Consider the following 6,000-nt stretch of genomic DNA (forward strand, 5'->3'; position numbering starts at 1 on the left):
CTCGGCTAATTTTTTGCATTTTTAGTAGAGACAGAATCTTGCCATGTTGCCCAGGCTGGTCTGAAACTTCTGAGCTCAAGTGACCTGCCCACCTCAGCCTCCCAAAGTGTTGGGATTACAGGCTTGAGTCACTGCACCTGGCCTACCTATGCTACTCTTTAAAAGTAGCATTATAAAACTAGATTTATTGGGAGGCTGAGGTGGGTGGATCACCTGAGGTCAGGAGTTCGAGACCAGCCTGGCCAACGTGATGAAACCCCATCTCTACTAAAATATAAAAAGTTAGCTGGGTGTGGTGGCAGGTGCCTGTAATCCCAGCTACTTTGGAGGCTGAGGCGGGAGAATCGCTTGAACCTGGGAGGCGGAGGTTGCAGTGAGCCAAGATCGTGCCATTGCACTCCAGCCTGGGCATCAAGAGCAAAACTCCATCTCAAACAAACAAATAAAAACAAAAAATAAAACAAAAAACTAGATTTAAATGACACTCTGGACTTTTTACATGGAAGTGGGAAGACATTTTAGAAGCAATGAAGCTATATTCCTAAGTTTAAAACTAATAAAGTAGGCAGAGGGTATACATGTATTTTTCTCTCACTCTAAATACATAATTTCTGTACATCCCTAAACTTGGGGGAACACACAGGTTTCCCATGTTGTCTTCCACTTTGATGGCTGCACCAAGGTGAGCTCACAGCTCAGCAAACATTTAGCAGGGAATAAGATACTAAACTCTTCTTCTTACAGACAATTCCAGATTTTTGAATTTGTCCTGTCTTGAATTCAGGGCAAGATAAGCATCTCCTCCCCACCTCTAACCTTGCCCCCTTGCCTGGGCAAGATGGCAGGGCAAAGCTGTTCTGTTGTCTACTAGGCTGACAACCTACAACTGAGAATGAGAAGTTACTGGGCTAGGTGATGTTTGGGATAGGAGGACTAGTTAGTTCTATACCATTTAATAAGCTCTGAAAGAGGTGTGTGGATCCAATTATTGGTGGGGATATATAACCTTCTTTAGTCTTAGTTTTGGACATTAAGTGCCAATTTTAAGGAAAAAGAAGTCTCAGTACATTTAAACCCTAATATGAAATTAATTTTAAAATGTTCAATTGGCTTTTAAAAAATTACTAAAAAATACATGCTGACTATAAAAATTCCAAATAGAGAAGTAATAGTCATCTTTCCCAAATACCATTTCTCAACCACCAGCCCCATGACTCAGAGTAAACATACTGTTATCATTTTCCATTACTCCAGATTTTCTCCGCCCACATCAGCAAGTATATGAGTATACATGTGTAATAATTTTAATAATTTATTTAAGAGTACAAAGCAGTAAGTTTTCTAATAACTTTTTCAAGACAGTTTTATAGTTTTAAAATTTTTTTTAATTTAATTTTTTTTTTTTTTTTGAGACAGTCTCACTGTCGCCCAAGCTGCAGTGCAACGGCGAGATCTCGGCTCACTGAAACCTCCGCCTCCTGGGCTCAAGCAACACTCCTGCCTCAGTGTCCTAAGTAGCTGGGACTACAGCCGCGTGCCACCATGCTCGGCTAGTTTTTTAGTATGGGTTTTTTGTTTTTTTTTCCCCTAGAGACTAGGGGTTTCACCATTTTGCTCAGGCTGGTCTTGAACTCCTGAGCTGAAGTCATCCTCCCGCCTCCACCTCCCAAAGTGCTGGGATTACAGGCGTGAGCCACCGTGCCCAGCGGCTTTTATATATATGTCTTTTGTTTTTGAGACAGAGTCTCGCTCTGTCGCCCAGGCTGGAGCGCAGTGGCGCAATCTCTGCTCACTGCAAGCTCCGCCTCCCGGGTTCACGCCATTCTCCTGCCTCAGCCTCCCGAGTAGCTGGGACTGCAGGTGTCCGCCACCACGCCTGGCTAATTTTTTTGTATTTTTAGTAGAGACGGGGGGTTTCGCCGTGTTAGCCAGGATGGTCTCCATCTCCTCACCTGGTGATCTGCCCGCCTCGGCCTCCCAAAGTGCTGGGATTACAGGCTCACGTGAGCCACTGCACCAGGCCTATATTTTTTAAACTCTTTTTTCCCCTTAGCATCTTATATCCCATCCTATGGCAGATATGGTTATATGAACCCAGTGGTTCCCTGAAGCCTGCTCCTACAAGCTTGCCGGAGCTAACTGTGTACACTTTTCCCTAATTCCTCCTTCAGGAAGTGTAGGTTTACAGCTTGAAACTGACCATGGTGCGAGTATTTACACCACAGAAACCAGCAAATACTATTATCAGAGCTCCCTACCTCAGCCCTGCAGAGCCAGATGTTAAACATTTACTTAACACGCCGCTAGATAACCCCTTACCCCATACCTAGTCTTCCCTTAACTATTGCAGTTTTTCTTATGGGGCGGGGTATGGGCACTACTAGCACCAGGATGTGATGGAGACAACCCTGGCCTGTGGGCTGTAATGTAGCTATGATGGAGCTGGATTTAGGTCCACGACACAAGCTGCCTGCTGGGAACAGCAGAGCTAACAAGACAGAACCTGTGTCCCCAAATCACAGAGTTACCCGATCAACACTGAACTACTTATATTTGGAATGTTTTGAGAGTTTATGCCATTTATTTTTAGTTATTAGAGCAGAGAAATACCTAGCTAACACATGTTCCAAGTCATGTATTCACATTGTAAAATGCTCCTTTTTAAATTTTTAAGTGTTGTAAATTGTTAAATTGCAGAAATAGCCAGACAAAGTATGGTCTAGGAATTATCAGGTAAATGATCTTTTCTATTATATACAGACACATCATTTAAAACACCAATGGTATCAAATTATTATACTATATTTTGCTTTTTCGTGTCTCTTTAAAAAAAAAAACAAAAAAAGACAGTCTAGCTCTATTGCCCAGGTTGGAATGCAGTGCTGTGATCACAGCTCATGGCAGCCTTGAACTCCTGAAGGGATCCTTCCACCTCAGCCTCCTAAAATTTGGGATTACAGGTGTGAGCCATCACAACCTATTTGCTTTTTAATTTATATATTTTTGACATTTTTCCATATCTGTTCATACATATCAATCCCATTATATCTGCTACAGAGTAATCCATTTTTATGAACATATCAATTTATTTATAAGGTTTCCTACTATTAATCACTTAGGGTGTTTTAACCTTTTCATATAATACTGAAATATACAGCTTTGCTTACAATGTTAGGCGTCCAGTTAAGTGTGCATCTACAAGGGTATGAAAAATTACCTAGAAATGGAAATGTTGGGTCAAAAAATATGAACATTAAAGTTGACCTCCAATGAGTTTGCATTATTGCATTAATTTATACTCTCATAACTGACATTTTTTCACTGTCTGAATGACACTGGATACTATCATAATTTTACTCTTTGCCAGTCTTCTGGGTGAAAAATTAAAGCCCATTTTCTTGAGAGCCACTTATTTCTATTCATTGCCATTTTTTGATTGAGTTGTCTTATTAAGTTACTAATTCATATATGCTATTATTTATAATCTATACACGGAGGAATTTGGTCCTTTGTAACAGGTATTATAATTTTATCCTCTCAGTTTGTTGTTTGGTGTGGTTTGTCATTTTGCCTGTATAGATACTTTAAATTTTTGTGTGATCAAATAGTTCCTTGTACTAAGGCTTTTCCATTTCAAGATTATAAAAGATATTCACGTGTGTTTTCTTGTACAGCTTTCATAGCTTCCTTAACAAAATTAAAATGAAACAAAACAAAAAAACCTAATCCTTTGATGCGCAGGAATTTACTCTGGGGAAACTAAGTTAGGATACCACTATGAATTCCCCCAACCCCAGCCCAGTTGCTAGTCACAGAAACCAGACATGAACAAATGAATAAAAGCCCGGACACTCAGCAGCACTGATTCCTTGACTATCTGCCTAGTCTCTTATCTCGTCAGGCATGTAGCTAGTACCAGATCACCCTCTGATTCTGGATTTACCCATGCTGGTTAAATGGCAATGAGGGTGGTGGAGCACACACATTTCCTTCATCTAAACAACCTCTTGTCCATTAATGATTTGTTAATAAGTACTGTAAAACTCTGGAATCTTTGTTAAAAACTCTTACTTTTTCTACAGCAGGGTTTCTTAACAGGGACACTATTAGCATTTATTTTATTTTTTTTGAGACACAGTCTCACTCTGTCACCCAGGCTGGAGTGCAGTGGCATTCTCTCAACTCACTGTAACCTCCACCTCCTGGGTTCAAGTGATTCTCCTGCCCCAGCCTCCCAAGTAGCTGGAATTACAGGGGTAATGCCAGCACCTCTGGCTAATTTTTGTATTTTTAGTAGCTGGGGGGTGGTTTCACTATGTTGGACAGGCTGGTCTTGAACTCCTGACCTTAAGTGATCCACCCACCTAGCCTCTCAAAGTGCTGGGATTACAGGCAGGAGCCCCATGCCCGCCTCCCCGCCACCCCCCTTTTTTTTTTGAGACAAATTCTTACTCTGCCACCCAGGCTGGAGTGCAGTGGCCCAATCACAGCTCGCCACAGCCTCAACTTCCCCAGCTCCAGTGATCCTCCCATCTCAGCCTCCTGAGTAGCTAGGACCACAGGTGTGCACCCCACACTCAGCTAATTTTTGTATTTTTGGTAGAGACCGGGTTTTGCCATGTTGCCCAGGCTGATGTTCAACTCCTGAGCTCAAGCGATCCACCCACCTCGGCCTCCCAAAGTGTTAAGATTACAGGTGTGAGCCCTTGGTAGCCAGCACTACTGGCATTTTGGCCAAATAATTATTTGTTTTGTGGGGCTGTCTGTGCATTGTAGGATGTTTAGTGGCATTCCTGATCTCCCTCCACCCACCAGATGCCAGTAGCACCCTCCCCCTTTCCTTTAGTTCTATATTCTATATTGATACAAGCAAACTACTTTCTTCCTTCTTTAGAAGAGGTATTTTATTTTGCTTTTTCTATTACACAGGATGTACTTCTTAAGTGTTAAAGTCAACATACACACAATATATTCTACAACTGAGCACTGCTTTAACTGAACAGGCAGAGAAATTACACTAAACAGCATCTGGTAGTATTTTGGGGAAAATAAAATGACTAAAATAGGTTTAAACTAGTACTATTAAATCACCTAATATCAATACTACATAATCTAATACAGCTAAAATGCAAGATGTGTTAACATCCAAGAATACAACCAAAATTAAAACAAATCACACCGATATAACTTTTTTAAGCAGGAAAATACTTCGCGTATGCATATAATTGTTCACTCTTTTAAAGTAAATCTTTCCCAAAGTTATCAACCTCCAGAAAAACCATACATAGACTTATGCATATTCCTAAAAGTATAAACATGAACATTTTGAATTTTTTTACAATTTTTTAAAAAACATTATAAACAATAAATGAACTTCCTATTTGTAAGAATGTGAAAAGTCCCATTTTAAACACAGTTTGTAAGAACCGTCTCTTGATGTGAAGTCTATGAAGTCTACAGCTAATTTTTGTATTTTTAGTAGCCGGGGGGTGGTTTCACCATGTTGGACAGGCTGGTCTTGAACTCCTGACCTTAAGTGATCCACCTGCCTCAGTCTCTCAAAGTGCTGGGATTACAGGCAGGAGCCCCATGCCCAGTCCCCCTGCCACCCCCCATTTTTTGAGACAAGGTCTTACTCTGTCACTCAGGCTGGAGTGCAGTGGCTCGATCACGGCTCACTGCAGCCTCAACTTCTCCAGCTCCAGTGATCCTCCCATCTCAGCCTCCTGAGTAGCTAGGACCACAGGTGTGCGCTCCACACTCAGCTCATTTTTGTATTTTTGGTAGAGACCGGGTTTTGCCATGTGCCCAGGCTGATGTTCAACTCCTGAGCTCAAGCGATCCACCCACCTCGGCCTCCCAGAGTGCTGAGATTACAGGTGTGAGCCACTGCACCAGGCACTATTGGCATTTTGGCCAAATAATTATTTGTTTTGTGGGGCTGTCTGTGCATTGTAGGATGTTTAGTGGCATTCCTGATCTCCCTCCACCCACCAGATG

At 41.7% G+C, this 6,000-nt stretch overlaps 1 protein-coding gene across 1 annotated transcript in view; it reads right to left on the reverse strand.

The window, feature by feature from the left end:
• The window catches only part of MBTPS2 (membrane-bound transcription factor peptidase, site 2), a 46,234-nt gene that overhangs the window by 20,939 nt on the left and 19,295 nt on the right, over positions 1-6,000 (reverse strand). The window lies entirely within an intron of this gene.

Source organism: Colobus angolensis, unplaced genomic scaffold (assembly GCF_000951035.1).
Source record: "Colobus angolensis palliatus isolate OR3802 unplaced genomic scaffold, Cang.pa_1.0 Scaffold622, whole genome shotgun sequence".
NCBI lineage: Eukaryota > Metazoa > Chordata > Mammalia > Primates > Cercopithecidae > Colobus > Colobus angolensis.